The sequence below is a fragment of the Dermacentor andersoni genome, chromosome 8, assembly GCF_023375885.2.
Source record: "Dermacentor andersoni chromosome 8, qqDerAnde1_hic_scaffold, whole genome shotgun sequence".
Classification (NCBI taxonomy): domain Eukaryota; kingdom Metazoa; phylum Arthropoda; class Arachnida; order Ixodida; family Ixodidae; genus Dermacentor; species Dermacentor andersoni.
Window position 1 is genome coordinate 56517762 of NC_092821.1, and position 15647 is coordinate 56533408.

At 41.2% G+C, this 15647-nt stretch overlaps 1 long non-coding RNA gene across 1 annotated transcript; it reads right to left on the minus strand.

Moving 5' to 3' along the window:
* Window positions 1-1255: 1255 nt before the first annotated feature.
* LOC140212867 (uncharacterized) lies at window positions 1256-15593 on the minus strand. Its single transcript, XR_011889832.1, has 4 exons — window positions 15039-15593; window positions 9455-9679; window positions 3081-3231; window positions 1256-1464 (listed from the first exon to the last, which is right to left on the minus strand). It is a non-coding gene; the product is annotated as an uncharacterized lncRNA (long non-coding RNA).
* Between the last annotated feature and the right edge of the window lie 54 nt (window positions 15594-15647).

Below are 15647 nucleotides of genomic sequence, written 5' to 3' on the forward strand. Positions count from 1 at the left end.
TTAAGGCGCTTCCAGAGGAAGTTCAGGGGCTTCCAGTCTTTCTCATCGTGCTGCTGCAGTACTACACCTACAGCCGCGGCGGGCGCGTCTAGCGTAAGGCGAGTTGTCGCGTATGGAACGGATGAATCAGCAACACTGCTGTTGCCAACCGAGTGTTGGCTTCCTGGAAGGAGTGTTCATGCTCCGAGGACCAGTGGAAGGTAGGCGTTTTTTTTTTTTTTTGAAGACTCGCGATGTAGCAGGTGGGCAAGAGGCTGAAGATAGTGTGCAGAAGATTATATGTACGCCTGTGAAAGTTTATGAGCCCCAGAAACTTGCGCAACTTTCGAAAGAAGGTTGGAGAGGGAAAGTCCCCGATTAACCACACCGGTGATTCAAGCGGCCTCATGCCTTGGGGTGTAATTAAGATGGCCGAGAAAAGCCGGGACTTCAACTCGAAAAACGCATCTCTGTGGCTCAAGACCAGGCCTTCTGCATCAAGTCGTTCAAATGAAAGGGGAAAGTACTATTTGTGCTCTTCGTCTGCGTGACTTCCAGCAAGAATGTGGTACTTGCACGTACATTCGACAAACACGGAATGTCTAGCAAATGTAAAAGGGTTGCTTTAGGTTAGATTATATAATCATGTTGCAAAACAGCTACGTTAGCTAAAATCTACTTCACAGTTTTAGTGGAAATCTTAGTAACATTTCTTTCTCAACCAAGCGGCACACTTCAATAAACTTGAGCTGCACTGCATTGTAAGCTTATTATGTGTGATTGATAATCCCGTTGCAAAGGAGAAACACAACAATTACAGTTGTGATGCATTTTTGAGCCTTTTATGGCCAAGTTAATGGGCAAATTTTTACCAAGTGAATGCTTATCTCCATGATCCAGTTGTTTTGTGAGCACACGTAAGCAACAGACTTATTTGCGAAACGGAAATGCGGCAGTGCCCGCCGATGTGAGCTGGACCTGAGCCGGTTTGACTAATCCTTAAGAGGAAATGGCGAATTTGCAATAAAGGTTAAATTGGAAACATTTTACATCATGCTGGACCAGGAAATTCAGGAACTTGCACTGCAAGCTTCTGAAGGCGTGGCGGGTCTTCCTTTTAATGAAGCACACAGAGTGACTCCGTTGCCTTCACGAAGGCAACTTCCCAAAGGAACTGACTCTGCATCACTTTATCGTAGGTTCCATGGGTGGGTGTCCTCAGTTTCAAGACATTAGAATAGAAAGGAATAACAGAACCGTCTTTGCTGATGCAGCACAAAGCGAAACCAAGATTTCCCTGTTTATATTGTACAGAATCGTACAGAAATGTTACAAAACAATGCACAAGGAGCTTGTAACGGCGTAACTTCAGAACACCATTGTTGGAAGGACGTTGTTCCAAGGGGATAGCACAGGTGGACACAAATGCACCAGATGGCCTATGGCAAGTCTTTTCTTTGCGTATTCGTATTATCCACCTCGGGCCTGTCGAAAAACGTTTGACGAATATTCTAATTTCAAAATATCACACCTTTTATATTTTCTTTGCGTCATCAAGTACTTATTTGCAAATGATGGCTGCGCGTCAAACCTTGTTGCTGCTACCTCAATACATAGCTGAGACGTCAGTGGTGGGCTCAAAGAAACTTTGTCCAAATTAACATACACATAAACAGCAAGTGGGTACATTCACAATAACGGTATTACTTCGAATGTTCCTCAATGCATTACTATAATAATAAATAAATAATACTTCATTGCGCGTGTACAATCATTTAATAACTCTGTCCTAATACAACTTTCATATAGACGCTGGGCAGGGACAGCGCATTCTCTCGACTACGAGGCACATCTTATGGACAGCTAGCATACTGATATAATAGCCTGGCCCTTGCTAAGGTCGGACTCGAATCTCAACAATGTGGAACGCTCTCTAGTTCGGAGACAATGTCCCCGAGCAGAAAGTAGAGTCAGTCATCCGAACATACGGAGACCAAAAGCGTAAACACCTAACCTGTCTTGTTCTATAGAAACAGCCCGAACGATCTAGGCGCACACCCGCCGTGGCGGACGTGGGGCATACAATGGAAGATGTCGCAGCCACGCGGTCGGTACATCCACGAAATCAGCCGGTGTACAAAGCAGAATGAATGAGCACCTCGGAGTGGCTACCATATGAATCGCAGTGCCCAGAAAGCACAAAGATAACGTGTTCCACAATAGTGAATAATGTTTATCTCTCGTGCAGAAGAACTCAAGTGCCGCACCTGAGCTGCCTGCCGTAGTTCCAGGAAACGCGTGTCCCGTTTTAGAACGCCTTACATGCACGATACACGTGCAGCGCTTAACCTCGTTTTCAACTTTTTCAGGCGAAACTTTCTGTAGTGCTTTTTCGTGTAGTAAGCTTGCCCGTTGTGGACACGGCGATGATTGCTACTGCCTTATGCGTGCAAGCTGGAAGCGGTTTTCTGAAGTGTAGGGTGGAAACACGTGAAAATATCAACATATAACCTATACTAGGAATGCACTATGTTTCGATCACTGTTACACGCTATATTCGCTAAGCCTAAATAATTACCATATGCTGTTTTTGACGAAGTAACTTGTCCTCGACTGCAGTGAGCTTTCAATTGCAACCGTCATTTTCGTCCGTATAATTCTTTCCCACAATAGTACATTTTGCGGGTGAGCTTGTAAAGGTCTACCTGACGTTACGCGGCCTACGGGCCTAGTTTATTCGGTGCATCATCATTGACAGTCGATGAAGTAGGCATGGTCTCGTACTGGCTGTGGAGTATGCTAAAGAAATGGTGCTGAACATTCCTTGTTATACTTTTAGCCTTATTTGTTATTGTCTGTCACATTTAATCAACATGCTGTGTCATATCCGCTATGCCCCCCTCGTTCTGTAGCGAGGGAAACAGATGGAGATCCGGTGCATAAACGTTTTTACTTAGACCACTATGTGCTGTATAATTACGCGCAAGTAATTATTTTACATGAAGATTACACACGTAAACGTCAAGTAGGATGGTTGCAAAAAAGTTTTCTACCTTTCTGAGATCCAACACCTATGTAATATAATACACGGGTAAACATACCTGCACCGAACATACGTGAAAGCGACAGTTTCAGCAAGGCGAGATTCCGGGACTGGGTGGCAGCGTATCAACGCTCAGTACATCTTAATTTGCGGGATGAACAATTGTCGCATTGCTGTTTCTTGTTCGGGCAGAGTGGGTACAACAGATGCTGCAAAGTAAAAATTTGTGCTATGTTAACGTGCGACAAGCTCAAGCCCATTAGACTCCGTCACATTCTACAGAACCGACACATTCCCTTTGAAGCAATCGGCTACTTTAAGCACAAGCAGGCCTATCGGTACTACCGAAACGCCGGGCCTGAACTCTTTCCAAGTCGCCGTCAGAGAAGTTCCACAAACGTGGGGACATACGACTACAATTTTAGTATCCCCAGATCTCAACACAACTTACAATTACTACATAAATGGCTGTTGTTGTGAAAACGTTTAATAAAATTCCAATAAAAACTTTCCGACCCCAGGATATGTATCCATCAGGGTGGAGGGGTGACAAATGAGGATGCTAGTTCAGATATTACTGACTATTTAACATTGACTTCGAGAAGACTAAAAAATGGCCACTAGTATCGTAACGAGGCTCAAACCGCACACAGAGAGGACGCGTCTAGGTCACGACCACTCGGGTTCAAGTTCAAATTCAAGTTTATTTACCAAACAATATGCTGGAAGGTTCGCTGGGCCTTCCAGCATATTGTCGTGAAACCGTCTTGACGGGGCCCATGTGACCGTTACATGGTAGTGGCTATTCAAGGTGCGCAGGTATAGGGCTAAGATACGCCGCGACAAAGGCAAAAACGAGAAATATGCAGATTGCAATGCATAATATAACATATTCATAAATCACGCAAATACACTTGAAATACGATGCACCTGAAAATGCATATACAAATTGCAACTTATAGCACAACGTATTTTTCACTCACACAATGACACTGAAAATGTTGCAAAAATAATTTAATGCTTTTAAATAATGACTGAGTTGCACGCACTATATATATATATATATATATATATATATTTATAGATACTGAATATTTTACTAGCAAACAATAGAACAAAAGAAACAACGTAACTCTTTTTTACTGCAACTGGTTGTGCTTTCATATGTGTTTAGTGTTGTTGGGACGTTGTATGCCAAAGTTCGATACTTATAAGTTGTACGAAATCGAGGTATGGACCACATATGGGTGTTTCTTGTAGGTACTGCACTAACACGACGCTCTATACATGCTAAGGTAGTAATAATGTCCGAGAGTTCTCTGTTTGAAAAGTAGAGCGTGTTCAACAAAAGGTATGAGTAAATGTTGTCAACCCGAAGTATACTGAACCATTCAAACGATTTGCAAGTGGTTCCCAGACGTTCAATGTTTCTAATGTAGCGAATTACCCTTTTTTGTACCACAAGGATTTCATTTATGTTTGTTTTTGTTGCCGTTGCCCAAATCAACGCACAATAATTTAAATTTAAATTTAAAACGCTTGATATATTTGATGTTTCACCTTGAGTGGCAGCAGAATACGGCAGCGAGACACGACTCCTGTTACAGACGGGATTTTCCTACATAGTTCGGTACACCACAAGTGATACGTAAAACGAAGAGCTACATTTATTGATGTGTACACTCTGGAATCTATTTTGAAGATAAGATTCTAGTAAACATAAGCAATTACCACGAATGCCATTTGATTCTAGTTTATGCAAAAGAATGCTGTGGTCGAGTGAATCAAAGGCCTTGCTGAAATCTAAAAAAAAATACTGAGTGTGAATTCATTTTTTTCAATGCGATGAACTATAATTTCTTTCAATGTCAGCAGCGCAGTTTCAGTAGACCTGTTACTTCGAAAGCAAAACTGTGCATCGGTTAGAACATTAAATTTATCGAAGAACAGCGTAATTCGAACAAAGACAATTTTTTCTCTGCACTTAGAAAAGACTGGAATGACAGAAACAAGTCTGTAATTACTTTCTATGTTACGATCTCCTCCCTTAAAAATAACTTATACTCTGGCTCTTTTCATAGCTTCTGGAAAAGCTCCAGATTCGATAATTAAGTTAAAGATGTGTGCAAGAACTTCTGTGATGAAATGTATAACGTGTTTTGTTGGAGAGATCTGCAAATTATCGGCATCGAGTGATTTAGTATTACTTAAGCATATAAAAGTGGGATACACTTCATTTTTATCTGTAGGATCAAGAAAGATGCTCTGCTTCATATTACCGCGTACTTTAACCAAGTCCACATTTTGATTACATGGAGTTACTGCGTTTAAGCAGTGGTTCTTGAAGTGATTTGCGAGTGATGTGCCAATGAAATCCTGTCCGCCAAGGATTAAGGATTCAGGCTGAGCATGTTTATTTTAGCGCCCGAGTATATTATTGATGAGCTTCTAAGTGGCGTTACATCGTTGTCGACTAGCATTTTCAAAAATACGACAATGATAGGCTTCTTTAGCACGTATAAGTTGTGGATTTAGTCGATTTCGAAGTTTCTTAAGTTTTTTCAACACTTCCATAGAGTGGGTGCGCAAGAATGAATGATAACAGATATTTTTATTTTTTATCATTTTCAGATGCTCACGGGTGACCCAAGGTTTTTTAGACTTCGTTACAGGTTTGAAAGGAACATTTTTCGCGTAGATACGAATAAAAATTTTAATGAAGTCATCGTAAGCGTGATTTGCATATTCCTTCTCCTTGACAGAGGACCAGCTTTGATTCATTATGTCGTTTTTGAATAATTGAATACTCTGAGCTGTTATTTGTTGAATAATGAGCTGCCCCTGTCGTAAATTTCTATATAGTGGTTCATTATGGTAATTTAGAAAGACAGGACAGTGGTCACGAATATCAGATATGATAGTACCTGCTCTGTAGACAATAGTGTCAATATTTGTCACGATAAGATCTAAAGCCGATGCTGTGGAGCATGTAATACGAGTGGGCGTAGTAATTAAGTTAGTAAATCCAGTGGAATTTAATATATTATTTAGTTCACGGCTGACATTGCTTTTTTCCATCATATTAATATTGAAATCTCCCGCAGAAACCTGTTATTGCAAACATAACCCAAAAAAGTTTCAAAGAACCAGAAGAAACTGGCAATACTTTCATCTGGAGTTGATACAGTACAGAAAACAGCTCAAGCTTATATTGAATTGTTTGTATTTCATAATCATCAGTTACTACAGTAAATTGAGGGACAATATGGCAATTATTTTTTGTTGTAATGAGCAGGGCCACACCCCCCCCCCTCGTTTGTTTGGAAGATTTAGGGAAAATAAATTGTAACCGTCCAAACTGAATGCCTGATCATCATTTCTTCCCCAAGTTTCCGTCAACATGATAGCGCTAAAGGTTAACTGAAATTGTCCAAGCAGAATTCCGACATCATATTTCTTGTGATTAAGTGATCTTGTATTAATATGTAAAACTGAGTCACTTGTTTGGTGACGTGAGCTAACGCACTGGGCAAAGGCAAGCTCCAGATAATCCATATCAATAAGAAAAAAAGCAGACTATAAATACAGGCAAGCGCAGTACTCTAACTCAACCGGCCTGCCTTACAAAAATCTTATCGATGTCGCACTCGCATGATATGTGCACAACAGGTGTTGTGTCGCACTGTCTGGCATATATCTTTCCGTTAAAGGACCACACCGATTTCTATTTCATCTCATATTTGTTTTTCACCGCAAGTGCCAACGGCCTTTTCAGCGTTGGGCAAAGATGCTCATTGACAGCTCAAGCTTACATTGAATTGTTTGTATATCATAATCATCAGCTACTACAGTAAATTGAGGGACAATATGGCAATTATTTTTTGTTGTAATGAGCAGGGCCACACCCCCCCCCCCCCCTCGTTTGTTTGGAAGATTTAGGGAAAATAAATTGTAACCGTCCAAACAGGCGGCAAAAACGGTGTTGAGCTGCTTATGGCCAAGTCTGCATTAGTGAGGCGTGCCTTTTTGGATTTTTTTCAGTACATATCGCACTGTACACGAGACTTGAACTGAACAACAATGTGGCTTTGAAGTTTGAAGTTTATTATTAGAATTTTGACAATACAAGATTGTCATGGCGCCGGAGCAAAAGGCGAGACTATACACGCCTGACTAGGCCCCTGGCGCCACGAGCACAGCAGACAACAGTGCAAAAAAAAAATATATACATATATACACATAATACACACATATACATACTTATATATACGAATGTTACAATTATACATACAAGAAATCATTGCAACACAATCAGTATAAATAATGAAAATGAAGAAATAAAGTGCGTACAGAAAGATACAGGAAGGCCAAAAGGCCACATGGGAACAAAAAGTCTTGCAACGCATGAAATTGCATATCAGTCGAAAAAACAGGAAATAAATTACAAAAAACAGGTGTCATTTGTTGGAAAAATACAGTTTTGATTTCTTTCTGAATATTGACATGGTTGAGGAATCTTGCATGATATCAAATAAAGCATGCTCATCATTAAGTAAATTAGGAATCTGCCACTGTAAAAGCTGATTGCCGTAGTTTGTTCTAGTTTTTACCTTAATAAAATTCCTAGCTCTTAAGGTGTAGTTAGTTGTGGTATTAGTATATATAGAAAAAAAGTTCTCACGATTACTTATGAATTCTAAAAAAGCTTTTTCGGATAACTTTTGTTTATACAAACTAGCGACACTCAAAATACTGTCCTGGTGAAAGTACTCAGAGGTATGTTCGTACATCGATAGGTTATTAATAATACGAACACACTTCTTCTGCATTCGGAATAGAGTTTCCAAGTTAGCCTTAGAAGTGACACCCCAGATAAGTAGACAATAGTGGAGTCTAGAATGGATAGTAGAAAAGTATAACTGACGTTTAAGTTTTAAAGGTAACAGCGTGCGATGCTTATTGAGTATACCAATTAATTGTGCTATGCTACGTTTAATATAACTTACGTGATGCGTCCACCGTAGATTTTCATGGAAGAGTACACCCAAGAACTTGTACTGGGAAACCCTTTCAAGTGGTTGCGATTGAAAAATTAAAGAAGATGCGAACTTAACTGGTTTGTTAATAGGAGTAAAAACAATATACTTTGTTTTTTTAACATTTAGGCTCAACTGATTAGCCGATAGCCACACTGAAAGGGAATTTAACCAGTTGTTAATAAGAGGAATTAGAGTAGAGATGTTATCAGAGGAGAAAAAAACGTTTGTATCGTCGGCATATAATACAATATCAGGTGTTCCTGGTATTGCCACGATATCATTGATATAAAGAAGGAAAATCGTAGGACCTATAATAGAACCCTGCGGGACGCCGTACCTAATGTCTGCTAAATCTGATTTTATGCTGTTGAGTTCCACAAATTGGGAGCGGCGCGATAGATAGCTACGCAGTAAGTCTAAAGCAATGCCTCTAATTCCATAAAAGGGTAATTTAGAAAAAAGTATGTCATGTTTAATTGAATCAAATGCTTTATTAAAGTCTAAAAATAAGCCTATCGTGTATTGTTGGTTTTCTATATTGGTAACAATTTTATCACGTATTTCAAGTAACGCAGATTCAGTGGATTTACCCCTTTGAAAGCCATACTGATTCGGGGATATAAGGTTATGCTTTTGCATGTGTCCAGTTATTCTAGAATTTAAGGCTTTTTCAATAATTTTTGAAAAAACTGGAAGTATTGATATCGGCCGGTAATTACTGATGCAATCAGTTGCGCCACCTTTATGCAAGACGACGATCCTAGCAATTTTCATTGTCTATTCTACTTGGTACGCGGTGACATGCTTCCTTTCACCTCTAGCAATCGGCTCAGCGATGGCTGCACCAAGTTGTCACAGCAGGTCATCGACAGATTCGTTTTCCTTCTTAATGATACCTTGTAGCTCCAAGTTCACATCCCTAGAGTACTGCTAACTGCTAGTTACTCGATGCTCTAGATCATTCAAAGAGTTTTTTAGGGTTACGTTTTCTTGACGCAGAGCGGCATTTAAAGTTTCGAGCTGAACGTTTTTGGCGGCCCCTTCGTCCAGTTTTTCCTTTAAGTCCGCGATTGTGTCATGAGCATAGTGGATACTTTCCGTCATGTTTCTTTGCTCGGTTTTCTGTTCTCGTATTTCATTTCTGAAATCTCTTTCTACAATCTCGCGGAACATTTTAAGTTCCTGCTGTATTTCCTTCTTAAATTTCAGGCATTCATTCTTTACTTCCTCTTTCATTTTTGCCATAACAAATTGGTTACTGACTTTTTAAACCGAGGTATGGAAATGAGAGACAGATGCGGCAACACACAGAAAGAGAACTGACAGCTTTGCAGCAGCGGCAGAACACTTTACACAAAAATTCGCTAGAAATGCAATTCGCCTACACACTGACCTGTACAGAAGCCGATAAATTAGCACCATGTTCACAGTTCCGTCGCCACTGCCAAGTGAAGCAGCCGCTGACGGGAATGCACCTCTTGTAGACTGTACCTTGTCACGTGGTATGATGCCGTAGTAGCACGCAGGCGCACGACAGCCCGCAGGCTTGCCAACCACGCCAACCTTGCGTCCAAGCTTGGGCCGCTCGGGTGTCAATGGTGAATGAATGCACGTGAGCCTGTAAAGAAGCAGATAAATTAATACCACGTTCACAGTTCCGTCGACACTTAGGAGTGGCGACGGAACATTCGGAGACCCGATGAATGTGTTGGATGGAAAACACCCGTCATTCCTCAAAGCCTCTCATGGTGGAACCCATGGCATATACGAAATAATGCCAGCATCTTTGGTCATCGAAAGAACGCCTTCCGGTTGGCCTGAGTGCAGCAAATCGACAACGCGGCACAGAACAGATAGCGGCGTATTGACGGCCATGTTAACAGGGTCAACTTTCCCCCAGCGTACCTAGCCTCGGCATGAACCCTATACTCTTCGACTAGTAAAAACGTCGCGCAGACGCGTAATATTGCAAAAATAAAAAAAAAACACTGTCTTTATTCTAGCAGTTACAACAAGAAATGCGTGTGAACACGTGTTGCTAAACAAATTAGGCAACATCTTGTTAAAATATTTTTTATGTTAGGACGTGCTGTGCTTCTTAGTTCATACACGGACATATTGCCGGATCATTATAAGAAGTTCGTCATCCCAGTTCCGCAATATATTACATCAAGAGGCGACATTTTCAAGAGAAATTTCCTGACGAGTATCTTTAATTTACTATCTGCTAGGTAAAAAGCGGCGGTGATGTAAAGTGATTCATAAGGCGTTAATAAAATTAGCATTACTTTCTTTAATTAACGTTTGTACAAGCCGCCTCTGAACAAGTTTCCTGTTCCTGACAATCATATTTCTCAGAACTTTGAGAATGTCAGCCCACAAACACATGTCATGAAGCATAACATTTATGCGCATTCCTTTCATCTTAAGTTATGTGAGAAAAATGAATACAAAAATTGCAAAACGACATCAATTTTTAAACCTGAAGGTGATGTCATTTTACTCGCGCGGCTCTTACAGGCGGCGTAGGCTGTTCTATATCATTGTAGACCCTATGTGGTGTGTTAATGTTTTCAGAAACATGAAGTAAGGACGAAGACGAAAGGAGCACATACGACAGGACGGGCGCCGAACTGCCTACTGGCATTTATTTTAAACTATCATCTCATTTTTGCGCTGCGCATCAGGTAGCTCACGCACGCATCATCATAAAAAAGTAATCAGGCCATACATATGATTGTATGGTCAATCTGTTCACGTACCTAGATACCGCGAAAGCAATCTAACTTATTTTTCCTCTGACGTCAAAGACGGACAGCTGACACACGTCTCACCTGCCTTCCTTATAAATCACGTTTCCACGATTTCGCGTTCTGTTGTTGTTTATTTTTTCTCGAGGGAGTTGTGTGCCCAACCATGGTTGTGCATGAGCACTTTTTGCAGCGTTCAGCCAAATCATTACGAATCCTTTTCTAACGTCATTATTACGCTATCTAGCCCTGTTGTATAAGCGCTGGCCAGTTTGCCCTATGTGAAGGCGTCCACAATCTAAGGGTACCTCATACACAGCAGCTGAAGTACATTTTCTGTAATTGGTTCGGTGATTAGTATGGAATAGCATGCGGCTCGGATACTTTTTGTCTTGAAAATTTCATGTTGCTGATAATTTGCAAAGGGGTGCAAAACAATACTGATAATTTGCCGGTTTGTAACCTTTTTCAAATTATGTGAAACTTTTTGTATGTATGGAATTACATGCACAGGTCTTTTGCCACAATCTTTGGTGGGCCACAACCTTCTTCGTTTCATTTTTGAAGTAATCACTCACACAGTGATTCAATGACAGACACTGGAAATACTGCATGTTTCAATATGTCTATCTTGCACTGCTGTGCACATGACTTTAGCAAAGCGCTAAGAATGCAAGGGGTGGCTATATACCTGTTTATCAATTTAGGATGTGCGCTATCGAAATTTATAGCGATATCGAAATTCTTGTGCGATGACGCGTGCATAATATAACCAATGCGCACTACATAAAATAGATGATATTCTGAAATAAACGCCCGTTAGCAGTTCGACGCCTGTCCTGTCGTATGTGTTCCTTTCTTCTTCGTCGTTGGCGCGTATTGATGAAAACTGTCAACATGAACCTACTCGCCCAAACCAAGGTAATGTTGCCTGTTAAAGCTTTTAAAGGAGCCCGAAATTTTTGTGCACCCGCTTATGTAGCAGCATTGTTAGTTCGACGTGCGTTTAATTAGCACACTGTCATAGAAGTTCAAGAGCAACGCTAAACCTCGCTATGCAAGTCAATGCTCCACTTTTCTAGCGAAAGTGTGAGGTTTTTTTTTTTCATTTTTCTTTCAATTTATGATGAGGGATCGGCCTATATTATCACTCTACCTGTATTCCAATTGAAACTGTTTATTTATTTATATATTTCGTTCGATGTATCGTATAGTTATTTCCGTGAGCAATTTACCATTCATGTCGTGCACCAATAGGTTTCTGCACCTAGAAGTGATAAATATTATCCCTGCTTCATACCTATTTCAGTGTTTCGTACAAAGCCGAATATGAACACACTGCTGTGCTTTGCGATAAGCACCCAATAAAAGCGGTAGTGTTGCGTGTTTTCTTTGCCTTTACTTTTCCGCTAGCCTGCTTATTCTTTAACATGTCAGATAAGCGGCCCATTGTCCGGATAGCGCCAGCGGTGCTACTATCAAGCGGGGCACAGACAGAAAAAAGTAAGTATGCTAACAATTGTTACGAAGTACCCCACATGAAGTTACCCCCTCATCCAACATTATAACTGATGCTAAATACGTTAGGAAATGTAAAAAAATAAATAAAATAAATTGTAGGTACTGCAGAAAACATCTTTACATTTACCGTAAAAATTCACCTGGCGATGCATGCGGTCATATTGACACGAGGCTCTACATCAGCAAATACGGCAAGCTTAGCCCTAATTTTCGACATGTTACATCCTAAACTCAATAGCTTGCCACAAACTGCATGTTTAGGAGCATTAGTCTTGAAAAAAATAGGTAAAAAGCTTCGCGGTAATCTTATTAAAAATATGACTGAATATTTTATTTAGTCATGGGGTTGAAATTCCTATAGGTACAATTGTGGCAATAGACCTTCTTCGCGGAGTAATTTAGAGTTACGCGATAGCTCTTTAGGCTGAGCACCGGACGTTTAATTATTTATGCATTTTATACAAGTACCTGCAGCACCACAAGAGCATAATTGCAGGGGGGCGGAAATTGAAGTAAAATGAACATGAGACAAAAACTTTAACACAGATAAGCACAGGTGGTAAAAGTAACAAAATGCGTAACATCGATGAGTCATCTCGACGGCAAAACGGTCTCCAGTGAACTGCGGTGCAAAATTGCGACACAGAAATACAAAGGGTACACTATCGAATGAAGCGCAATGCCAGCCAAATGATATAAAGAAAACAGGATGATATTATACTACGGCAAACTGTGTGACAATAAAGACAAAAACTCTGAACACGTCTTACGTTCACCAATGCTCTTGGGAAGCCTTTCCAGTGTGTGGAAGCATGCGGAAAAAATGAATTACAGTAGATATCAGTACGACAGTGCATTTCAAGAACTTTCAGCTCGTGGTCACATCGTTTAGAGATGAAGTGGGGAGGGAAAATGTACAAATTCTTATTTATTCCTGTGAGATCAGAGTATATTCGGCAAAAGAATTCTAATTTTGCAGTTAATCCAAGGTGTGCTAGTGTGTTCCAACCAAGGTCCTCTTTAACTAATGTAATACTGCTACGGAAGTTATAATTACCGGAAACAAATCTTGCAGCGCGGGTTTGGACGCGTTCAAGCTTTACTATCATTTTACAGCTTTGAGAGTCCCATACCTGGCAAGCGTATTCGAGTACCGAACGTTGCCTAGGTGATTGCCCACGAATAAGAACCATTACTACTTCCGACTTGCTATGGTGTGTTCCGGTCGCTAGCTCACTGTGCTACAGTCATACAGCGAATTGTAAAACGATAGATGGAAGAGATATGCTGGAGTTGGCAGCACAGACAGTAATGGGCATGTTTGGAAGCGGAATGGATCGCTCGGACTATGTCGCTGTGACCCGCACGTATGTGGAAGTGCAGCGTACATTCTCATTCTTCTACGCCTTCCGCCAAGCTCAGGTGCTCTATTGAAATAAATGAACGTTTAAAAGAGAATTGTGTCGACAAATGTCTAAACTGCGACTTACGCAGTAGCTGCACACAAGATAGCTTCGGGTTGTAACTTGAAAGTGCGACAAAACGGAATTCTATTACAAGGAAACTCAAAGCCAAAGCCGTTTTCCAGCTGCCGTTCGAGGTCTATTTGAGGGAACACGGCTGACATTTGGCGGTACCACTTTTCAACAGTTTGTCATAATGACCTTTTCGGTGGCAGCACACACTCTGCGACAAAGTGCAACGCCCAGAGTGCCCGCGCGTCAAGTACAGATGCATTGTGTGCACACGATCGTCACGCACGTATCCGAAAGCTGAGCATACTTTCTCAATCTAGTAGGCCCTCAGACTAGCGCAAGTGCATTAGTGAGCTAAATTAATGTCTCAGATTAACATGCGTCATAAAATTTGTAAAAAACTACTTGCACTTGGCCTGCAGACGTGAAAGTAGAGGATCGTAATTTGAGTATACGAGAATTGCTATGAACTCAAAGACAAAGCCATTTTCCAGGTGCCGCGGTTGCCATAATGTATTTTGGGTGAGCCCATACCCCGAAATCCCGACCAACTAAAAGCTAACAGCTTCATTCTAAAAACGAATTCTTTCGATGTCATTCTAAAGCTAACTTCAAGAGAAAGGACCGAAACTTCGCAACGCCGGCAAGAGGGAGTGCTACTAGTTACACAGTGAGCAAAGGAGTAGCGCCGATTCATTGTATGATTAGTGTCTTGCACTTTATTTATACACACATTCACCACAAGTCACATGCAAGCTTACGCCCGCTTTATAACCAACGTTTGAGCAAATAATGAATGAGCGCACTGTTGAATCAATGCGCCAAAACATGGACAACGTCGACTACAGCGACTACACAATAATCTTTGAAGCTCAGCGTTTCGTGACAATACACAAGATGAGCGACTGATACAATAATGCGTACGTCTTACGGGCAATAATCGGGACATTCACGTTCCGAGGCCTGTGCGCTGCAAGAACGAATATATCGCAAATAAGCGCACTCTCGAGCACGAGCACGAGCCATTAGGCAGGAAATTAACGACCATATGGTGAATGCAGTTGCAAACGTTACTGAGCCTGCAAAATGGCAAACCACTGCTCCTGATTTATTTAATAGGTGGAAAATTTAGATAGCTTGGAATAAGTTTCTACCCACACTTTTCATACAAGCACTGTTTACGTTGTCCGCGCTGTTTGGAGAAGTTGTTGTGAGCGCCCAAACCACTTACGTGCCCTATGAAGATGTGGCCAAGTCTTTGTGTCGTCCACCAAGTTACCGTGTATGGTATCCGTTGAAACGGGGGTCTTCTGAGCCTCATTGGCGTCACGCTCATCCCTCGCAAACGTGGAGCCCACCGAGGCAGCTGAGGCAAGCAATGATCAAGCAAGGCGACGCCCACGGCACCACCATGAAAAAGGCCTATACGGAGCGCAGGGGCGGAGGACTGCCTTTTATTTTTTACCACTTTTGCTTTTTTAGCGGCCACCTAGATCCAAATAGTGAGGCGTTTTAAAATTTTGTCCCACATATATTCGGACATCATGGCAGGGATTCGAACCTATCTTCTTGAATTCGGCAGCAGAAGGCCAAAGACGCGGAGAGGTCAGTAAATAGGCATTCTTGTATGCACGTAAAAACATTGGATTCGCTTACGTGGATATGTAATTGGTATTTTCTTCAATCTTGAAATTGAAAAACACAAGCATTCGAGCGCTTCTTCGTGAAACTCGGCAGCTGAGTCCCAACGTCATTACGCAGTAAACAGGTATGACTCAATGTGGCTTTTCCTGGCGCCCTTAGAGGGTTTGTTGCTATCCGCTTGATACCACATATCCGC